The sequence below is a fragment of the Dendropsophus ebraccatus genome, chromosome 15 (genome assembly GCF_027789765.1).
Source record: "Dendropsophus ebraccatus isolate aDenEbr1 chromosome 15, aDenEbr1.pat, whole genome shotgun sequence".
NCBI lineage: Eukaryota > Metazoa > Chordata > Amphibia > Anura > Hylidae > Dendropsophus > Dendropsophus ebraccatus.
The window spans coordinates 72378755-72389650 of NC_091468.1; the positions used below are offsets into that span (position 1 = coordinate 72378755).

A 10896-nucleotide genomic window follows, 5' to 3' on the forward strand; every position below is an offset into this window, starting at 1 on the left:
GATGAGTGAGTATAGAGATGAGTGAGTATAGAGATGAGTGAGTATAGAAATGAGTGAGTATATAGATGAGTGAGTATAGAGATGAGTAAGTATAGAGATGAGTGAGTATAGAGATGAGTGAGTATAGAGATGAGTGAGTATAGAGATGAGTAAGTATAGAGATGAGTGAGTATAGAGATGAGTAAGTATAGAGATGAGTGAGTATAGAGATGAGTGAGTATAGAGATGAGTGAGTATAGAGATGAGTGAGTATAGAGTTAGTGAGTATAGAGATAGTGAGTATAGAGATGAGTAAGTATAGAGATGAGTAAGTATAGAGATGAGTAAGTATAGAGATGAGTAAGTATAGAGATGAGTGAGTATATAGATGAGTATATAGAGGGTGCCTTGTTGCTGCGCAAAGTGAACTGGGTGGTGCGAGTCTTCACTTACTTTTTTGTGGATTTGTTGCCTTTTTTTCTCTAGTTTTCTAGTGAGTATAGAGAGAGAGAGACTATAGGGATGAGTATATAGAGATGAGTGAGTATATAGAGATGAGTGAGTATATAGAGATGATGAGTCAGTATAGAGATGAGTAAGTATACTCACTATATGCTCACTATTTGCTTTAGTATCATGGTAAAGTAATCGATACTCAATGAATACCGCGTGGGGCTCGAATAACAGTGATGGTCTTCTCCCTGTAGGTTTGGCGGCTTTAATCATGTGAGGAGGGGGGGATGGGAGGTCCTGCTACATTAGCTGCTATCATAGCAGGGATTGGATGGCTGCATCAGGTGACCTGGGTGTATATGGAATGGGTGTATATAGAATGGGTGTATATACAATGGGGGTATAAAGACTGGGGGTATATAGACTGGGGGTATATATATATCTCTATACTCACTCATCTCTATACTCACTCATCTCTATACTCACTCATCTCTATACTCACTCATCTCTATACACAAATTAAGGGTACAAACCCACACACCGTATACACAGCAGATACGCAACAAATACGCAGCAGATTAGATCTAAATAACTGAACACAGCATCAAATCTGCTGCGTATTTGCTGCGTATTTGTTGCGTATCTGCTGTGTATACGGTGTGTGGGTTTGTACCCTAAATGTGAAATCTGTAAATCTCTATGATTTTATCCATAGTAATGTATCCTGCTTTCCACCAGATTCGGCAGGACGGTCGGTGTCGGCTTCGGTTTTCCCTGTATAACATCTTGAATTCTTTGCAAGTAACATTTTATTTCTTCAGCAATATACGCCTTCCGCGCCTCCCGCCCTCCTACGCCTCCCGCCCTCCTACGCCTGCTACGCCTCCCGCCCTCCTACGCCTGCTACGCCTCCCGCCCTCCTACGCCTCCCGCCCTCCTACGCCTGCTACGCCTCCCGCCCTCCTACGCCTCCCGCCCTCCTACGCCTCCCGCCCTCCTACGCCTGCTACGCCTCCCGCCCTCCTACGCCTCCCGCGCCTCCCACGCCTCCCGCCCTCCTACGCCTCCTACCCCTCCCACCCTCCTACGCCTCCCGCCCTCCTACGCCTGCTACGCCTCCCGCCCTCCTACGCCTCCTACCCCTCCCGCCCTCCTACGCCTCCCGCGCCTCCTACGCCTCCGGCGCCTCCCGCCCTCCTACGCCTCCCGCCCTCCTACGCCTCCTACCCCTCCCGCCCTCCTACGCCTCCCGCCCTCCTACGCCTCCCGCCCTTCCGCCCTCCTGCGCCTCCCGCGCCTCCTACACCTCCCGCGCCTCCTACGCCTCCCGCCCTTCCGCCCTCACACGCCTCCCGCTCCTCTGCTCTTCGCTCAAAGAATTGTCATATCCATTCTTTTTTTTTTTTTTTTTTGGTGCACTGAACCTGGAGGCGCTGCAATACCAGGTCACTGCCTGGACAGGACAGAGCAAGCTGTTTTTCCATCTCCCTGTTCTAAGAATCCATGTAATATATGATCCCCGGATAGGGGACAGATCAGATATTATACTGATAAGAACAGATACTACACTTGATCTTAGCCAAAAGGCCGAGAAGCGATCATGTCCATTCTTTGAGCAGAGAGCGGTGGAGAGCGGAGGCGTCCCTTTGAGATTAAGATTGTCACCAAATCACAGCTGTTTCATCCAAATGACGGCCATTATTTGCATAAAACGGACATGTTTTGGGGCCAAAATGACGGCCATCCAGGAAAAAAAGGAGGGGAGGGACAGGAAACAACCTAAAAAGATGTTGTGTGAACAAAGGCATACATAGAATGTGCAGCCCCTAAGCTTGTGGATGGTGCGGAGAACCTCACATAGGGGGGGACAGGATCACTTTATGCTTCTGTAGCTCTGTGTATCTATTAGTGATTAGTTCCTTGTTAGAATGTACATATCAATAAAAGCCAATAATGTTTTTTTCTTCACTGTCAGAGAAATCGGACTGTATGGTCGAGCACGGCTGATGGACTGCTTTGTGTGTTCTAGATCAGCACGATCCCACCTTGGCTATGCTGGACGGCTCATAGTTCTTTGTGTGTTCTAGATCAGCACGATCCCACCTTGGCTATGCTGGACGGCTCATAGTTCTTGGTGTGTTCTAGATCAGCACAATCCCACCTTGGCTATGCTGGACGGCTCGTAGTTCTTTGCTAGGTTCTGATTTATCAGCTCTTTTGCACTCACATCTGTAATAAAGTCCTTGGTCTTATTGCTTTGCCTTACGTTATTGATTCCCCCCCCCCCCCCCCCCCCCCAATGTCTTGGTGTAATAGCTTCTCAGTGTTCTGCTCCTTTCTCAGTTGTTCACTTCCCTGACATAGATTTCTCTGGCTCACTCAGAACCTCTGACCTGATCTCACTCCAGCGAGGCCCGGGTGACCTCACCGATACCCAAAGGTGTTCCTGGCAACCAGGGACGCCACAGGTCCATGTCACTCCGTAGGAGATGTGAACGTCCCTCTGTGAAGTGTGCACAGTACTTGGCAGAACTCCCCGTCCGTGTTTTTTGATACAGGTGTCTTTGGTTGTAGATGAGGAGGCTGGTCCAATCATGTTCTGGATCTCCTGACCTCCTATAGAACGTCCCCTTGCTCTGTTTACCAGCTCGGGGTCTCACATCCTATTTCTGCTTTGTTATCTGACTTTCCTGACCTCGGCTCTAGTTTACCTGACTATTCTCCGGATTCTGATTTGGCACTTTGCTGCTCGTGTGACCCCGGCCGGTTTATACCGTCTTATTTGTTAGTCTTGTCCTTCTTCTGTGTATGTTCTTCTATTGATTGCTCCTACCCTGTGTATGGATGATCCTGTGCCGCGGTGATCTGTTTAAGCTGTGTCTGTCTCCTTTGCACAACCTCACCAGGTGAGTGGATGAGATACTGACCTCTCTATCTACATAATTATACTGGGAACCCTATAATGTTTCACTAGGAAGCGCCCTCATCCCCACTTTTCTCGTTTGCTGAAGTTCAGAATGGGCACATGAGATAACACTGGGTTCAAGCTAAAAGACCTCTTGTTATAAGCAAAGATAAGGAAAAAGAAACAGTTTCAAAGTATAAAACTTCTTCTAGCAGCAGTTACATATCCTGTGTCTAACATTTCTCAGCTTTGTCACATAGATGAGAACTGATGTTCTTGCTGGACGCCCAGACTTGTCAAGGCTAAACTAAAGGGGAGACAGTGGGGGGAGAGTGAGTGGGGACAAGTTCAGGGTTCACTGCCTGTGTCCACCCCGACCCTTCTCTTACTGTACTTTACCTGTGGTATCGTGACAACCCACTATATTTTGCTTGACTTAAGGTATTGCTGAGTCCCTTCGTCTATCCCCTACCGACCACTACCCCCCCACTAAAACCCCGTATACCACACACCCCCTCCCCCCTTTCGCCCATTAATTGAGGACACCTCCTTTAACGTTGGAAAAAATTGGCCATAACAGCCTCTTTATTAAAAGTGCTTCCAATAATTAACAAACATAAAAAATAAATAACAATAATAACCATAACATTAGTTAACCCATTATGACTAGGGAGGTCTGGCAGAGCACCCTGCAGCAGCACCAGTATTCCTGGCTATCCCCCCAGCCGCACCGCGCCGACTCAGGGGCTGACAAATCTGTCATCTGGCACTGCACCATTTCCCATCCACAAGCCACCAAACAAGCGGGGAGTATCATCCCTCTTATGGGTCCCCATCCAAATTACCACCTTAACGTGCCCTGCAAGACCTCCCTACCGCAGGCGGCCATGACAAAGAAAGCACCCAAAGCCCACACCCGAACACCAAAAGCCTGTAATAGGGCGGGCGGGCGGGCTGAATCAGGTCCGGCAAGAACTGTAGCTCCACCTCTTCCTCCTCTTCTTATAACACCGCGTCCGTTGGTAAGTGACTCACCTAGCAACTCCCGCGTTTTCTCCTCAAACCCCTCACCCCCTCCCAACTGGCTCACACTTAACCCCTTACTGCCCCACTTAACCCTTTAAACTACATTCCCAGCTAACCTAGTCATGCTGGGCCTCCGCTAGGTCTGCGCCTCCCGCTCCGTGCCCTTCCTGTACATCTTATCTTCTATATATAAATAGGTTGATAGCGGACTTATCCCTGAACCTTAGAACAATGGACCATTCAGAATAGAAATAACCTACAACTTTCTGGATATAGCCCTTGAGTAAATGTTTAATCCAGTTACAATTTTAGGGTATGTTTACACCGTGTATTTTTTTTTTTTTTTTTACAAGAACAGCTGTTATTAGCGATTAAGGGCCGTTCTTGTGAAAAAAAGAATTCACTGTGTGGAATCCTATGAGGAACAGCGGCCGCTGTGCACACAATGTATATCACAATGACCACTATCCCTTTGTGATCGTGGACATAATTGACTTGTCATTTCCATCTGGCAGACTGTGAACAACGGCCAATGTTTACAGTCTGTTCTTACAATGTATGGCCGTACATTGCATTGAGGTTTGTATTTGATGTTTGCCTGGTGAACATGTAAGATAGCGGCCGTTGTGAACATAGCCTCATACTTTGATACCCATAGACCTTATGATACTTATAGGGTATCTATTAGGGACGGTATCTAATCCCCCCAAGCACCTTTTCTGCCCGGGCTTCTATCCGCCTCTTCATAAACTAATTGAGGTTGGTTTGATCATTTGTACTTAGTAAAACCAAACAGTTTTTTCTCGTTTAAAACAATTCTTTAATAAAAATTACAGCTTGAAAAAAATAGATAAGCGTGCGCCATTTTCTTTTGCGCTCCTCCTGACAGGTCTGATAGTGGAAAAGCAATTGGAATAAAAGCAATCAGTCTGGAGATGATAGGAAAGAGCTCTAAGCAGCGGAATAATTGGGTCACTATAAAGGCTGAGAAAACATTGGACTCGTAATCAAGTTCTCCCTAATGATAAACAGAAAGGTCGTTCCATTTATCTGCGGTGGTGACGGACGTCGCTTTATCACGCTGAAATGGCCTCTTATTTCTTTTTGATCCTTTTCTCAGGCATTACGGCTGCCGGATTTATATGTGTAACTGCTCGCAGCGCTGATCATTTGGATACAATCCGCATCATACGGGTGTAATCCGCAGGTTGGGAAAGTCACCGGTCACCGGCACGGGCTGCATTGCTGCTCGGGCGATTCTAAAGCAGGAAATGGTCTATAGCATGAACATATGTCCTCATAAACGTATAATCCTTTAATCCTCTCAATGTCGCCTTCTTATAATGGTTGAGAATACGGCAGAGACAGAGAGTTTCGGTAAGTCTGTATAATAGATCTCAAATCTCATCCTGGAACCATATGAGCCACGGCTTCTCCAGATCTCATTGCCATAAACCGGCAGTGTACGTCTGTAAATACTCCAATACTCCAATATTATTGTGTTGTGTGAACATCGCCTATTTTTTACATAGCAATCATTAGTTTTCCATGAAACCACTTTGGGTTCTGGGGACTTTTTATATCTTGGTAAGCAAAATGAACCAAAAAAGTTACAATTCTTGTTTTCTATTTTTTGGGGTGGGGTATTTTCATATTTAGCTTCTGGCTTCCATGGCAACCCAGCGGCACCCTGACAGATAGAGGGAAGCTCCTGAGCCTGCCCCATCCAGACAAATGGAGATCAAACTCTTTAGACTCATTTAAAAAGTCAACATGCAGTTATTTGATTTGTAGCAAAGAGTTGACTCTATTCCTGTACCCCTGTATCCAATCCTAAATATCTTTTGTGTCAATGTTTCTCCTCTTTTTCTGTTTGCGTTACTAAATACGCGCTCTTACGGTGCCACACCATTGTCACTGCTGAAAATTATAGTGAAATTTATTATGGCCTAAAAGCAGAATAATCCGGAGCTGTATTATAGTGGCTTCTTCTAATGCCTCTCATTCTATACAGATATTATTCTGTGCGGCCAGATGCATCACCTACTGTCATTCCCTCTGTACCTATTGTCATCACCTCTGTACCTATTGTCATCACCTCTGTACCTATTGTCATCACCTCTGTACCTATTGTCATTCCCTCTGTACCTATTGTCATTCCCTCTGTACCTATTGTCATCGCCTCTGTACCTAATAGTCATACCCTCTGTACCTAATAGTCATACCCTCTGTACCTATTGTCATACCCTCTGTACCTATTGTCATCGCCTCTGTACCTATTGTCATCACCTCTGTACCTAATAGTCATACCCTCTGTACCTATTGTCATCACCTCTGTACCTAATAGTCATACCCTCTGTACCTATTGTCATACCCTCTGTACCTATTGTCATACCCTCTGTACCTATTGTCATCACCTCTGCACCTATTGTTATTACCTCTGTACCTATTGTCATCGCCTCTGTACCTATTGTCATCACCTCTGTACCTATTATTACCTCTGTACCTATTGTCATCACCTCTGTACCTATTGTCATCACCTCTGTACCTATTGTCATTACCTCTGTACCTATTGTCATTACCTCTGTACCTATTGTCATCACCTCTGTACCTATTGTCATCACCTCTGTACCTATTGTCATTACCTCTGTACCTATTGTCTTCATCTCTGCACCCATTGTCATCACCTCTGCACCTATTGTCATTACCTCTTTCTATTATAAGCGCTGTACTGCAATTGTTTTGGAAAAGTTTAATTGATGATTCCCTAAGTAACCATTTACATTATCTACTCCTAAAGATAATAATAAAGATGGATAATAAATGATGGAATTATGGAATTCTACAATGCACCCTGGTATCAAAGGAAAAACTATTGTAAATGTTAAGTGTTATTAGAAGCAAATACATACAAGAATAAATATAAAAGGTAAAAACTTTATAGTGAATATTTGCCATTAAAGTGTACCTGTCAATAATAAAAAAAAAACTTTTGACAGTAGAAAGAGCAGGGAAGCAACTGTGCCGCTCTCCCTGCTGGGTTTCTATGAGACATGGATGGACCCATAGACTTGTGTGATGGGACGTGGCCGTGTCCATGTCCGTTACCCCCCACCTGCTCAGGTTCACACTGCGTTGTGATCATCTCCCTTTTTTCTCAGCATGCTTTTCCTGCAACAGCTCTCTTGCTTTGAGCTGATCTCCTGCTGGTTTGGTCTCCCTCTAGTGGCAGACATGTGCCTGTTCTGTATGCGCCTGTTCTGTATTTCTAGCCCAGCCCACAGGTTCTGGAGACTTCTGGCAAGTTCTCCTGAGGTTATATATAGTCTCCCCCCCCCCATCCCTCTTTCCTTAGTTGGTGTTGATTCTCAGCAATCTCCTCCCTGGCTTCCAGCCACTTCCAAGGGATCTCCAGTTATCATTCCAGATAGTTCTGTCTGAACTATCTCCTAACATGCATCCCGCACTTCTACCAGAGGAAGAACCACCTCTTCCTTCTTGTCCACTCTTTACAACCAACTTGCATTGGAAGTCTGTCCAAGTTATGTCATGAAATTGGGAGGCAATGCACTAAGCGTGTACTTCCCTTAGCTTGATCTCCTTGTTATGTATCTATATTTTTTCTATAAATAATAGTTTGATGTGCAGCCAGTTTTTCTGCATGTGCTTATTTTCTGCACTTTACATTTGGTGTTGTTTACATTCAATGACTATTGCACTCATGGGCTATGTTCACACTGTGTAAAAAAAAAAGCAACGCCCATTATTATCAAATTATAATTGTAGTCCATAGAATGAATTGAAGTCAATGGAATGACGGCGGCTCAATGAACACAGTGTATTGAATAACAGACTTTGCTATAAAATTTTCTTCTAAATTCAATGGACCTTAAAGAAGAACTGCACCAAAAAAGGGCCTGATATAGAATAACGTACCAATGGCCGTCATTGTAATGCTCACAATTAGAGAAGAAAGAACTTTCCGAAAGTTCAGATTCGCACATATCCCGACTGCCTGGAAACCATGGACTCAGCCTGTGGCCTTTGGTTGTATCCATGTTTTCCAGGTAATCCTCGGGCTGCATCCACCTTCTCTAGGCAGCACGATTCAAATACAGATCCTATTTAATCAATGGGACAGGCAGAACTTTAAGTGGGGTCAGTGCCATGTAAATTCTGTGGTGTGAACGGGCCCTAATAAAGAAAAAAGCGTTAAAATTCTAAATACTTGCATCCACTGCTACACGAGCCTGAGGAGTTTACTGCACACTATGTATACCTTACCCTTACTAATAAACCAGTCGGCAGAGTACTAAGCTCTCCATGGTGGTAGCTGCCGGCTGACCATAATACCGGGGATTACCGGCTCTGTATCACACCGGCCACTATACAGGTCTAATAACTAATAATCAGCACACAGTGATAAACCAAGAATAACATGGTGCTAAATATCTTATTAGGATAAGCCGATTATTATTATTATTTATTATCTATTCAGCGCCCGTCCCTGGTAAAATCTATATTGAGGAGGGAGAAATGAGGAGGATAGCAGCTTTGGAGTCATGTCCAGCCTACAGGATCCCCTTCATCCGAGCCGCCGTCACCCAATGCAGCAATTTCTATGTGTTCCAATGACAATTAGTATCAAAATCAGTCATCCGAAAATATCCCCCCGGGTCATTCAGGAAAAAGAGATTGTTTCCAGGAAGTGAATGGTCTTATGCGACTCCAAGACTTTTATTTATCGCAGCCCCAGAGACAATGCTATAAATTGGCATTGGGAGTCAAACAGAACAGGAGGTGACGGTGGTATTTTCTGTCTAATTTCCAGAGCTGGGCCATAGGAAGGAGTTATTGGTCCAGCTTACGGATATGCAAACAGCTCTCAGAACATGACTGGGGATCTATGCAAAATGTTCTGATGTTCTAAGACTCCTAGATGGACGGAAACACCAGCTTGAAGGGACATCACTTTGCCTAAGTGGTGTGAGAGCTAATTTGCATATCCTTTCTACCCAGAATTCCCAGTGGAGCAGTGGACGAAGTCGCATAGAGCAACGGAACATGTTGGGCCAGTTCTCCATCTCTGTCTGTGTCGTATACCCTGTGGGGCAGGTTGTATATTAGTATGGACTCATTTAGCATCGGGCTTAGTGTTTCTTACAGCTTGGGCACAGTATATAGATCTAGGTGATACTATATTCAGTATTGTATACTCACCTGTCGTCACACACATTATCAGGGTAGCAGGATGCTAGCTCACTTTATTGCTGTGAGGCTACATGATTGTTTGTCGTTTTATTTGTTTTTTTGTTTTTTGTTTTCCTGTGCTATAATAATAATTATTTGCATTATATGGTGTGCTTTCTTTTTCTTTGTAATGAATACGGCAGAAGTGTACGCACATGCAAAGCCTAAATTATGCAGCGGGGTACGTCCGCAAGTTCCAATAAGTTTGAAAATGATCATTATGCCCATTCCGATCAGTGAACAAATTGTGATCAGCGAACACAAACAATTGGCGTCATGTTAGTACAAACATTTACAGACATGGTCCCTCATCATTAGTCTAGGGGGCCCCTGGATGGGGAAAAGTAGGAGATCGCAGGGGTCCGACCTCTGTAGCCTCCACCGATCTCTGTAATGGGCCCCGACTTCTGTATTATGAATAGAGCCACAAGTACAGCATGTGTCCCTGCGGCCCTACTCATAATTTTAAAGCCAGAGCCTGATACAGAGATTGGCGGAGGATACAGAGATTGGCGGAGAGTACAGAGGTCAGACCCCCTGGAATCTCCTACTTTTTCCTCTATCCTGTGGAGCAGCAGCAAATCCCCATAGAAAACCTCTCCTGCTCTGGACAGTTCCTGACATGGACAGAGGTGGCAGCAGAGAGCACTGTGTCAGACTGGAGAGAATACACCACTTCCTGCAGGACATGTAGCAGCTGATAAGTATTAAAAGCCTGAAGATTTTTAATTACAAATCTCTAGCACCTGTTGATTTAAAAGAAACATTTTTGGGGAACTAACCCTTTAAGCATGGAGTTTTCAAAAGGACCAACAAATCTTGATCACAGGGAGATACCATAACACCAGCTCGCTTGCTGCTTTCCCACCATGTAAAACAGTTCACAATTCCTTACACCTGATGGGCTTTATACCATTGGGAACTCCCACAATGCTTTGCACATTTTCCTATAAAACACCTGAGTGTCTGCTGGTCTCTCTTTTATATGGTCAGAGTGCACACCTTGCTGCAGCCGCTCCAGTGCGGGGATGTGGGATGTTACTGGTCTCCAGTCCAAGTATGTGGTATGTTACTGGTCTCCAGTGCTGGGATGTGGGATGTTACTGGTCTCCAGTGCAGGGATGTGGGATGTTACTGGTCTCCAGTGTGGGGATGTGGGATGTTACTGGTCTCCAGTGTGGGGATGTGGGATGTTACTGGTCTCCAGTGCAGGGATGTGGGATGTTACTGGTCTCCAGTGCTGGGATGTGGGATGTTACTGGTCTCCAGTGTGGGGATGTGGT

General features: G+C 45.0%; 1 non-coding gene across 1 annotated transcript; it reads right to left on the bottom strand.

Annotated features, from left to right (window-relative positions):
• Window positions 1-1840: 1840 nt before the first annotated feature.
• LOC138774631 (U2 spliceosomal RNA) lies at window positions 1841-2031 on the bottom strand. Its single transcript, XR_011360348.1, has one exon. It is a non-coding gene; the product is annotated as a U2 spliceosomal RNA (small nuclear RNA).
• Window positions 2032-10896: the final 8865 nt, after the last annotated feature.